At 37.1% G+C, this 13,149-nt stretch overlaps 1 protein-coding gene across 6 annotated transcripts in view; it reads right to left on the bottom strand.

The window, feature by feature from the left end:
* Orco (odorant receptor co-receptor) overlaps nucleotides 1–13,149 on the bottom strand; it is a 1,419,553-nt gene that overhangs the window by 1,393,434 nt on the left and 12,970 nt on the right. The window lies entirely within an intron of this gene.

Below are 13,149 nucleotides of genomic sequence, written 5' to 3'. Positions count from 1 at the left end.
CAATGATTCAAGCTACCCAAGAATATTATTATAATTCATACTTAGTGTTCTAAGAATACAGATTATCCTGCTTTGTTTACTTGATCGAATATTAGCGCATCTATTCAGATGTAGCTTAACTAAAGTCTTGATGGAAATTTCCATCAAAAAGAAATTGATATCTTTGTTTCAAGGCCAATGTATTTCACAACATAATGAAATTAGAATGTGAGCAAATATTGTAATCTTATAAATAAGAGTCAATTGCAAATAAAGTTCAGTTTTTGATTAACCACCAACCTACTTGCACAAACTCGGCCTCATGGTAAATAAGTATTTTTTTAAAAGGTTGGGCCACAGGCCACAACCTTAATTTGCATGGCACAACTGTGGTGGTGGGTAATGGCAAACAATATAACAAGCTATATTGTTCATTTTATACAAACAGTAGCGTACCCTCGCCCGCTTCGCTAGGTGATAAATTCAATGATTTGCTGAAAGAGAATAAAATTAATACGAAACAAAGCAAATTCTTTGATACAATTTCATTCGAACTTTATTGTAACACTTTTTGGTAAACAACGTTTTTGGTTTTTCCATCTTTCGCGCAAATGCATAATGACGATGGTTTTCCTACTCTGAGCAAGCTACATGCAATTGTCCATAAGAAAAAATTGGGTATTCTAAATTAATACCGCACATTTGTAGAAACTGTCCTTGCGAAGGCAAGGCGAATAAGGAACTGCAAACGTTTGAAATCGAATGGTAAATCCGTCGGAATCAGTGGAATTCTGGGTATAAAAACGTCTTCTACTTTGTACTTCCCTTTCAAAATTGTGGCTTCGATAACTTTACCCATTACCTTCTTCACAGCGAGTCTGGTACCGTTGCAAAGTCGTGGCACATTAATGTTGCGCAGCATAATAACCGGTGCTCCAATTTTTAAACGTAAATTATGAGGTGGTAGGCCTGGGATATCGAGTGAGTTTAAGAATTCAGTTGGATAATTTACGACATCATCTAGATCAGTAATAGTGTCCATTGACTTATATGCAATTATGTCACCAGGTATTTGATCCAGAATAGTTGCATTTATCTCATTGACGTCCTGATGTTTTCCAACTAAAAGTGCTCCTTCGCTGAGCCAATCATAGTTTTTGTAATGTTGAACTATGTTTGGAAATACACTCTGTATGGATGTCTCTTTAGACTGTGTAAAAGTGCAGAAATTGTTAGGCAATGTAATCATTCCTGTTGGATCGACAGACATTTGGCCATTTCCGATTTTCAGTAATCGCTGTGAAAATTCAGCTGCCGACGGATCGTTTTGTAGCTGAACACATACGTTTGTAGTAAGTGTAAGCGTGTTTACATGTCTCCATAAATACGATGATTTTAAACATGCATTGATTTCATCTGCAGCCGTGGATTTTGGGATCACAGTGAAATCTCCAGCCAATAAAATAATGGCACCTCCAAAGACTGTTTGGCTTCCCCGTAGATCTTTAAAAGTTCTATCAAGTGCTTCCAATGATTTCTTGTGTGCCATAGTACACTCGTCCCATACGATGAGCTTACATACTTTAAGAACTTTTGCCATTCCAGATGTTTTCGAAATATTACGTGTTGGTGTTTCATTTACATACATATTCAAAGGCAATTTTAATGCAGAATGTGCTGTGCGACCGTCTTCCAGTAATGTAGCCGCAATTCCGGAAGAAGCGAGTGCCAATGCAACGTTATTATCAGATCGAATTGTTGCTAATATCAATGAAATCAAAAAGGTCTTGCCTGTTTCCCCAAGAGCATCCAAGAAAAATATTCCACCAGTTCCATGGTTAACATTATTCATGATTGTATCATAAGCATGGTGCTGTTGGGGTACTCATTTACAGCTTCCATTTGATACCCATAATGTAAAAACACATCCTAAGGTTATTCTGATCCACGTTTTGGGCAATATTTCGAGACCCTAGTCACCAAGATGTATGAAAATTACCCTCTGCTAAAGAACTCATCAAAAGCTTTCATTTGATATCCGTATTGTATAAACACATTCTAGGGGTATCTGGGTCCACGTTTTGGTCTATATCTCGAGGCCCTAGTCACCCAGGGATACAAAAAATTATCATGTACTAAAGCACTCATCAACACCTTTCATTCGATATCCATATTGTATAAACACATTCTTGTTGTACCCGGGTCCACACTTTGGCCTATATCTCAAGACCCTAGTCACCTATGGGTACGAAAAGTCCCCATATTAAAGTACTCATCAGAAGCTTCCATTTGATACCCATATTATATAAACACATCTTAGGGTTATCCGGGTCCACGTTTTGACCTATATCTCAAGACCCTAGAAATTAAAAAAACATTTTTCTATTTGATCCCTATAATATGAAAAAAGAACGAATAAAATTGGCCTCGTATATACCCCAAAACATGGACAGGAACGAAGATCATCTCATTTTTATATATATAGATATTGTAGTTTATATAAAAAAGTTTTTATGATATCAGATAGATTCATGTCCCATAGCAAAAATAAGATACTCAGTAGCGCCTTGGCTAACCTGTCATTAATTTTCGTACTGGAGATAGAGTATATTATTTTAGAGAAACGATATACTAAGACGGAGGTAGACAACATGCATTTTACCTTAGACAGCATGTTTAATCCACTGATATATTCACCAATGGACTAGTCATATGAGGCAGGAATATTTAAAAGTACTAATTTTTTTGAACTATGAAAGTGTCTCGAGTAACTTTGCAACGATAATGTCAGGCAATAAAACTGGAGAAGCTATTATAAGAAATATTAGAGGGTTACTACACACAAACGATGAAGTAAAATACAAGTTTCGGTTCTTGGTGCAGCAATGTATACCGAAGCCATTGTACGATGCTCCAATAAAAATTGAGAAATCTAAATACAACAGCTTACAAACCTTAAAACAGTATATGCAGAAGGACTTTCATTTGTTTTATGATAAGCTTCCTCGATAATTACTAATTAAACGCATTTTATGCAATTAGCCATGTTATGCAACTTTTGTTCAATTATAAAAATATATACATACGATGCAATCAATAAAAACTGAACGGATTTAACTGAAATAATCTCAATTCGTTTTTCAAAACCAATTTTGTAAAAGTTCTATGTAATTACTATTATTATTATACTAGCTAGTGCTTTGATCACTATTAATTTGGTTCTTCGAGAAAACCATGATTCTGACCCACGCATTGTTTTATAAAAATGCAATGGTCAGATATATATATTGCAGTTCTAAACTATGATGCTATGTACAAATTTCTAATCAGCAGCAGCAAATTGAACTTATGAGTAAAAACAGCTACATATTTGACAAAAAGTGCAAATCGCTATAACTACATAACTGGCCATCAGAAAAACATTTTGTTTTCTTCAGATCAATATTAGGTCTACCATAACCTGTCTCAAACGTAAAATTGCCAAAATATTGCATAGCATAATCAGAAAGTAGTTTTTTGCTCCCCTGGAAATTTTCTGAAAAACATGTATAATTGTTCTTGTTGCCATAACGACGATAGTTTCATGCTTACAATCATTTAAATCAATTTGTTTCTTTTTCTTAGCTAATTTTTTTCATACAGATAACATTTTGAAAATTATATGAGTATTTTGTGAGCGTTTTTTCCCTGAATTACACATGTGCAATAGGGACCAAGCTGGAAAAAGAAGCGGTAAAGATGGGTTTGATGGTGAATGAGGACAAAACGAAGTACCTGCTGTCATCGAGCAAAGAGTCAGCGCATATGCGCCTTGGCAACCACGCTACTGTTGGCAGCCATAATTTCGAAATAGTAAAAGACTTCGTTTATTTGGGAACCAGCATCAACATTAGCAACAACATCAGCACTGAAATCCAGCGAAGAATCAATCTTGCCAATAAATGCTACTTTGGACTAGGTAGGCAATTGAAAAGTAAAGTTCTCTCTCGGCGAACGAAAATCATACTCTACAAGTCACTTATCGTACCCGTCCTGCTATATGGGGCAGAAGCATGGACCATGACAACAGCAGATGAAGCGGCTTTGGGAGTGCTCGAGAGAAAAGTTCTTCGAAAGATTTATGGACCTCTACGCGTTGGCGATGGCGAGTACCGAAGAAGATTTAATGATGAGCTGTACGAGCTATACGCAGACATCAACATAGTCCAGCGAATTAAAACGCAGCGGCTGCGCTGGCTAGGCTATGTTATGCGAATGAAAGATGATGCTCCGGCCAAGAAAGTGTTTCTATCGGAACCCGCCTATGGAAGCAGAGGTAGAGGGCGGCCCCCACTCCGTTGGAAGGACCAGGTGGAAAACGATTTAAACTCCCTTGGTGTGACCAATTGGCGCCGGTTGGCGGAGCGAAGGAGCGACTGGCGCGCCTTGTTGGACGGCCATAACCGTTTAGACGGTTAAGCGCCAATTAAGTAAGTAAGTAAGTAATAGGGACCACGAATACTCATTAGATTCATAATTTCCTATCATTTGTATAAATAGTTTGATAAACTCAAACATTTTGTAGTAAACTCATATTAAATGTAATAATTTCAAAGGAGACTTTCATTGAGCATACAGGTCAAGGCACCTCAATAAATTTTAGACTTTATTAAATCTGCTATAAAAGAAGACAATAAATGAAACCCGTACAAAAATTATATTGCTCTTTATAGATAGTAAAGCTAGATAGTAAACTCTGTCATTACGATAGTTTAAGGTTAATGTCCTGGGAAAAGTGACACGTAAATAATTTTTCTAAATAGGGTTGTCCATCAGCCTTATCTTGGTAACCACTCCCAGTTTTTGTTGTTGTAGCGATAAGGACACTCCCCGAAGGCCTTGGGGAGTGTTATCGATGTTGATGCTCTTTTGCCGGATGCAGATACGGTACGTTCCGCTAATAAGTATTATTTAATTTTTTTTTAATAGTTGATATTATTTAAAAGCAAAGTATCTTTACAATTTGAATATATTTTTATATCTCTATACAAATTTAAGAACATTTAAGAAAGTATTTTATTTGCCCAATAGTCCTATTTTTTATTTTAAAATTAAACAAGTAAGGAAGGCTAAGTTCGGGTGTAACCGAACATAACATACTCAGTTGAGAGCTATGGAGACAAAATAAGGAAAATCAATCTGGGGTAACCCTGGAATGTGGTTGTATAACATGTGTATCAAATGAAAGGTATTAAAGAGTATTTTAAGAGAGAGTAGGCCATAGTTCTATGGATGAACGCCATTTAGGGATATCGCCATAAAGCTAGACCAGGGCTGACTCTAGAATTTGTTTGTACGATATGGGTATCAAATGAAAGGTGTTACTGAGCATTTTAAGAGGGAGTGGGCCTTAGGTCTATCGGTGGACGCCTTTTCGAGATGTCCCCATTAAGGTGGACCAGGGGTGATTCTATAATGTGTTTGTACGATATGGGTATCAAATGAAAGCTGTTAATGAGTATTTTGAAAAGGAGTGATCCTTAGTTCCATAGGTGGACGCCGTTTCGAGATATCGCCATAAAGGTGGACCAGGGGTGTCTGTACGATATGTGCATCAAACGAAAGGTGTTACTGAGCATTTTAAGAGGGAGTGGGCATTAGGTCTATAGGTGGACGCCCTTTCGAGATATCGCCATTAGGGTGGGCCAGGGGTGACTCTAGAATGTTTGTACGATATGGGTATCAAACGAAAGGTGTTACTGAGCATTTTAAGAGGGAGTGGGCATTACGTCTATAGGTGGACGCCTTTTCGAGATATCGCCATTAGGGTGGGCCAGGGTGACTCTAGAATGTGTTTGTACGATATGGGTATCAAATGAAAGGTGGTAATGAGTATTTTAAAAGGGAGTAATCCTTAGTTCTATAGGTGGACGCCTTTTCGAGATATCGCCATAAAGCTGGACCAAGGGTGACTCTAGAATGTTTGTACGGTATGGGTATCAAACGAAAGGTGTTACTGAGCATTTTAAGAGGGAGTGGGCATTAGGTCTATAGGTGGACGCCTTTTCGAGATATCGCCATTAGGGTGGGCCAGGGTGACTCTAGAATGTGTTTGTACGATATGGGTATCAAATGAAAGGTGGTAATGAGTATTTTAAAAGGGAGTAATCCTTAGTTCTATAGGTGGACGCCTTTTCGAGATATCGCCATTAGGGTGGGCCAGGTGTGACTCTAGAATGTTTGTACGATATGGGTATCAAACGAAAGGTGTTACTGAGCATTTTAAGAGGGAGTGGGCATTAGGTCTATAGGTGGACGCCTTTTCGAGATATCGCCATTAGGGTGGGACAGGGGTGACTCTAGAATGTTTGTACGATATGGTGTTACTGAGCATTTTAAGAGGGAGTGGACATTAGGTCTATAGGTGGACGCCTTTTCGAGATATCGCCATTAGGGTGGGCCAGGGTGACTCTAGAATGTGTTTGTACGATATGGGTATCAAATGAAAGGTGGTAATGAGTATTTTAAAAGGGAGTAATCCTTAGTTCTATAGGTGGACGCCTTTTCGAAATATCGCCATTAGGGTGGGCCAGGTGTGACTCTAGAATGTTTGTACGATATGGGTATCAAACGAAAGCTGTTACTGAGCATTTTAAGAGGGAGTGGGCATTAGGTCTATAGGTGGACGCCTTTTCGAGATATCGCCATTAGGGTGGGCCAGGGGTGACTCTAGAATGTTTGTACGATATGGGTATCAAACGAAAGGTGTTACTGAGCATTTTAAGAGGGAGTGGACACTAGGTCTATAGGTGGACGCCTTTTCGAGATATCGCCATTAGGGTGGGCCAGGGGTGACTCTAGAATGTTTGTACGATATGGGTATCAAACGAAAGGTGTTACTGAGCATTTTAAGAGGGAGGGGGCATTAGGTCTATAGGTGGACGCCTTTTCGAGATATCGCCATTAGGGTGGGACAGGGGTGACTCTGGTATGTTTTTGTACGATATGGATATCAAATTAAAGGTATTAATGAGGGTTTTAAAAGCGAGTGGCCCTTAGATGTATATGTGAAGGCGTTCTCGCGATATCGACCAAAATGTGGACCAGGTGATCCAGAAAATCATCTGTCGGGTACTGCTAATTTATTTATATATGCAATACCACTAACAGTATTCCTGCCAAGATTCCAAGGGCTGTTGATTTCGCCTTGTAGAACTTTTTCATTTTCTTGTACTTAATATGGTAGGTGTCACACCCATTTTACAAGGGTTTTTCCAAAGTTATATTTTGCGTCAATAAACTAATCCAGTTACCATGTTTCATCCCTTTTTTCGTGTTTGGTATAGAATTATGGCATTTTTTTCATTTTTCGTAATTTTCGATATCGATAAAGTGGGCGTGGTTATGGTCAGATTTCGCCCATTTTTTATACCAAGAAAAAGTGAGCTCAGGTAAGTACGTGGGCTAAGTTTAGTAAAGATATATCGGATTTTGCTCAAGTTATTGTGTTAATGGCCGAGCGGAAGGACAGACGGTGGACTGTGTATAAAAACTGGGCGTGGCTTCGACCGATTTCGCCCATTTTCACAGAGAACAGTTACCGTCATAGAATCTATGCTCCTACCAAATTTGAGAAGGATTGGTAAATTTTTGTTCGACTTATGGCAATAAAAGTATTCTAGACAAACTAAATGAAAATGGGCGGAGCCACGCCCATTTAAAAATTTTCTTTTATTTTTGTATTTTGTTGCATCATATCATTACTGGAGTTGAATTTTGACTTAATTTACTTATATACAGTAAAGATATTAAATTTTTTGTTAAAATTTGAATTTTAAAAAATTTTTTTTTAAAAAGTGGGCGTGTTCTTCATCCAATTTTGCTAATTTTTATTTAGCACATATAGAGTAATAGTAGTAACGTTCCTGCCAAATTTCATCATGATATCTTCAACGACTGCCAAATTACAGCTTGCAAAACTTTTAAATTACCTTCTTGTAAAAGTGGGCGGTGCTACGCCCATTGTCCAAAATCTTACTAATTTTCTATTCTGCGTCATAAGTTCAACACATCTACCAAGTTTCGTCGCTTTATCTGTCTTTTGTAATGAGTTATCGCACTTTTTCGGTTTTTCGAAATTTTCGATATCGAAAAAGTGGGCGTGGTTATAGTCCGATATCGTTCATTTTAAATAGCGATATGAGATGAGTGCTCAGGAACCTACATACCAAATTTCATCAAGATACCTCAAAATTTACTCAAGTTATCGTGTTAACGGGCGGACGGACGGACGGACGGACATGGCTCAATCAAATTTTTGTTCGATCCTGATTATTTTGATATATGGAAGTCTATATCTATCTCGATTCCTTTATATATGTACAACCAACCGTTATCCAATCAAACTTAATATACTCTGTGAGCTCTGCTCAACTGAGTATAAAAAGGATTTTATTTTATAAAGTAGACAATGTCCGTTACCTTACCTCTCCTCCAAAAGAAGGAACGCAAAAAGCATGCTTTGAAGTTTTTAAATTTCTTCTTGTTTTCCGAAAATACATAAGCTGGCTTTAGCCTATCAATTGATATAATTACATTGTTATCATTTTTCTTTACCAAAAATGTCTTTCGAAAATGCTTTAACACAGGAAAAGGACCTTCCTACGGAGGCTCCAGACTTTTCTTCGTTCTATCTATACGAATAAATACGTGTCAGCACGACTTTAAATCAGTTAGAATATACGACGTGATTGTAGTAGGTTTTCTTTCCTCGGAACGAATGTTTTTAAAATGTTCTCGAATTTTATTAACAAAATCTAACGGATCTGTATTCGTGTTGTTATGAGCTGTCGAAAACATTGCTTCTGGAACCTTGATATTTTCACCATATAATATTTCAGCTGGTGTAGCTCGAATATCTTCTTTAAAGGTAGTCCGAAGACCCAACAAAATCAATGGTAATTCTTCCTTCCAGTTAACTGTATTGTTAGAACATCTTATTGAATTATTTAACGTTTTGTGAAAACGCTCAACCATCCCATTTGCTTGAGGAAGATAGGGTGATGTCCTGGTTCTTATAGCACCTAGAAGATGGCAAAGTTGACGAAACAGAAGGGACTCAAACTGAGACCCTTGATCTGTTGTAATTCGTATTGGTACACCAAATCTCGAAACATATTCCCTAACCAAACATTGAGCAACAGTTTTAGCCTCAATATCCTCCAAGGCATACGTTTCTGGCCATCTCGAAAAACGATCCACAATTGACAAAATGTATCTGTATCCATTCGATGGTGCTAAAGGTCCAACCAGGTCTATGTGTATATGCTCGAAACGACCTGGAGGTATTGGAATCGTGCTTAACTTGGATTACGTGTGTCTTCCAACTTTACATTTTTGGAATTGTAAACATTGCTTAGACCATTCATTTATATCCTTGTTCATTTTAGGTCAAAAATACAAACGACTTATTTTCTTTCGTGTTGATCTAATACTAGGGTGGAAAATATCGTGAATCAAATGAAATATTCTCTTTCGAATTGTAGAAGGAACATAAGTCGACATATGCTAGTAGACGAATCACACCAGAGTGATTTTTTACGGGAAAATTCAATTTGTTTCAACTGGTAAGATGAACTTTCCGTCTGATTAGTTACTAAATGTTTGAGCTGCTCATCCACTTTTTGCTTTTCCGCCAAAATTTCAAAATAAGGAATATCCAATTTAACGGAAGCAATTCCCGTCGTGATAATGTATCTGAAATAATATTATCACTACCTTTTACGTACCTAATATCTCCATTGAATTGCCAGATGAAATCTAATTTGCGGGCTTTTCTGGGAGAACGTTCAGTTTTTGTGAAAACGTCTGTTGTAAGAGGCTTGTGATCCGTAAGAACAAAGAAATCTCGGCCCTCAACAAAATGTTGAAAATGTTTAATTGCGTCATGAATAGCTAGGAATTCCTTGTCGAAAGTGGAAAACTTTGTTTGAGTTGGATTAAGGCTTTGGCTGAAAAATGACAAAGGCTGCCATTGGTTGTTAACATTTTGCTGTAAAACCCCCTAACGCTGTGTTTGAAGCATCAGTGCTGATAGAAATTAGAGCGACTTGTTTGGGAAATGCTAATAACGTTGCATTTGACAATGCGATTTTGCAGCCTTAAATGCAGTTTCACATTCTTCAGGCTATATAAACTTTTTTTAATTGGAATCTAGCTTCTGCAAATTGGTAAAATGTGAATATAAGGGAGTCCAAATCTTAGCAAGATTTGAAACGAAACGATGATAGAAATAAATCATACCTAAAAATCTTTGCAATTGCTTGACTGAGGTAGGAGCTGGAAATTCAATTATTGCTTGAACTTTTTCTTTTGTAGGTCTAATCCCATTAACTCAAATTTTGTGTGACCAAGAAAATTAACCCTGAGACCATATTCAGCTAAACATTTCAGATTACGAAGATGTCACTTGTGTTCTTCATGGGATTTGCTGAAGACCAATATCAATCAATCATCAAGATAAAGATACACAAAGTCTAAACCTCTAACTACTTGGTGCATAAAACGCTGAAATGTTTGCGCCGAATTTCGCATACCAAAAGGCATAGTCGGAAACTCAAATAATCCGAAGGGAGTAATTATTGCCGTTTTGTATACATCTTCTTCCGCTATGGGAATATGATGATAAGCTCGACAAATATCTATTTTGGAAAAAATTATACAGCTTTCAAGAAAACGAAATGTCTTGGATATGCGGAATAGGATATCTGTCTGGGGTTGTAATTGCATTCAGTTTCCTGTAATCCCCACAAGGTCTCCAGTCATCAGCACCTTTAGGAGCCATTTGCAGAGGTGACGAACATGGCGACGAATACGGACGACGGATTCCTTTCTGACACATAAAATCGAACTCTTCTTTAGCGATTTTAAGTTTTGCAGGATGGAGTCGCCTAGCTTTGTGGACCGGCAAATGATTTTTTGTAATAATGCGATGAACAACATTATGTTTAACAGGGATATTGAAATCGATTTCATTAAGAAAAACTGGAAACTCCTTCAATATTGTGTCGTTTGCTGCTGAAAGAACTTGTGTTGGTAGATGGGAGACTTTAGAACAAAGTGATTTGGGAATTGCACTAACGTCAGCACCAGAATCAACTAAAAATGCTAACTTAGTACTGGGATCGAAAAAAAAAAGGGGCTTGAAGACAATATGCTACTGTGTGCCGCTTCGACAGCAGCGTCTACTGTTTTTTTGCGTAATTGCAAGATTGGATGCATTTCTTTGCTTTATCCGAAAAATTCCCATGATACCAACACAAGCCTGAAGAAGGTAACTTTTTCGACCTTGATTTCGATCTAGACCTTGATCTTGACTGAGTTGAAAAATTTTGCTGAACATTGAGTTTTTGGATTGTTTCAGTTAATGCTTGTATTTGTTTTTCCAAACAACTAATGTGATCACTTTTATCGATTGTTGAGGACGATATTGCCTGTACCTGACCCTGCTTACTTGACTGAATAATTTCATAAATTGAATCCGCCGTGCTTAGTAGTGTTTTTATGTCTGTATTAGGTAGTGTTCTTAGTGAAACTTGTATTTGTGTTGGTAATTTACGAACCCAAAATTGTGTAATTAGTTTTTCCGAAATAGAGTCTGTCGAGAGACTGTCCCGCAGTTGGCTTAAGAGTGCGATAAAACTCTGATGGTTTTCTATCACCGATATCAAGATCGGCAAGAAGAGACTCTAAGCGTTGAGATTCACTGAGGGAATTTATTTCTAGGAGAGCTTCCTTTAGTGTAGTGTATGGTGTAAAATCTGAACCATCCCAAATTTCATTAATAGCCTGAATGACGTAAACAACTGTGGCCGTAATATCCTGTGATAGAGCTACTATAAGATATTCATACTTTGACTTTTCGTCAAGAATATTTTTATACGGAATTGAGTTTCAGCTAAAGCAAACCATTGATGTGGATACTTATTGTAAAAAAATAACTAAAAAAAAATGTTTAAGTTAAACGGTTTTATTGAAAACAATACTTACATGAAGTAATAATAATACTAAAAGCTTAGAAAATAATTAGGTAGGTCCTAGGCTCTAGTCATCACGCGTTGTGCGCGTGAAATTTCTAAAAATGTCAGGCGTAGCATAACCTGATTAAGGTTCAGTTGGTTTTATATATGACTATCAATAGAAATTTTACGCTTTTATTTGTCCGATCAACGCCCTTGATTGATGAGGAGTGTACCTAGGACCTACCTAATTATTTTCTAGCTTTTAGTATTATCTTGTTTTGTTGATTTTCCGACAAGGTAGAAAAATGATATATATTGGAACGATTTTCCGTCATCCCTTGTCAAATTTGGTTTTGAGACAATACCTGCTCATGTACCAACGAACTATAAATACAGGACAAACGACAACAACAGATCAGAACGAAAATCGACACAGATGATGACACAACGCCGAAACCGGGTTGTCTCAAAACCAAATTTGGTAAGGGATGACGGAAAATCGTTCCAATATACATCTTTTAGTATTATTATTACTTCATGTAAGTATTGTTTTCAATAAAACCGTTTAACTAAAATTTTTTTTTTAATTATTTTATTTTCAAGTTTTTAGTCTTTATTTAATTGCCTGTTTTTCCCATTCTATTTAGTTCAGTTAGTGACTCAGTATTACAAGGACCCTTTCCTGACAATTTGTTACAATCTAAGTCCTCAATACATAATCCTTCCAAAGACTTTACACGACTCTGCGCCACGTATGGTTTGTCCCTCATCCAACTCCAAAATATTTTGATGTCACTTCTACCGGACTGTGTAATATTTGTTCCAAATATGAACCAAATCGGACATCATAGGTCGCTTTCTATTCTTATCTGAAGTCACTTTACCTTGTATGTATTATGTGTTCCAAATATGGATCAAATCGGACCACAAATACGATTTTTTTGAATATCTCCATCTTTGCGCCACCTAGCGGCGATTTTTTATTGGTCGTTTTCTATTCTTGTATGTGTTCCAAATATGAGCCTAATAGGACCACAAATACGATTTTTGTGAATATCTCGATCCTTGCACCACCTAGCGGCGATTTTTTTCATAGGTCGCTTTCTATTCTTGTATGTATTATGCGTTCCAAATATGAGCCAAATCGGATCACAAATACGATTTTTGTGAA

This window comes from Eurosta solidaginis, chromosome 1 (assembly GCF_040869045.1).
Source record: "Eurosta solidaginis isolate ZX-2024a chromosome 1, ASM4086904v1, whole genome shotgun sequence".
In the NCBI taxonomy this organism is placed as follows: domain Eukaryota; kingdom Metazoa; phylum Arthropoda; class Insecta; order Diptera; family Tephritidae; genus Eurosta; species Eurosta solidaginis.
Note: the sequence above shows the minus strand (reverse complement) of the source record. Positions and strands in the feature narration are given on the sequence as shown.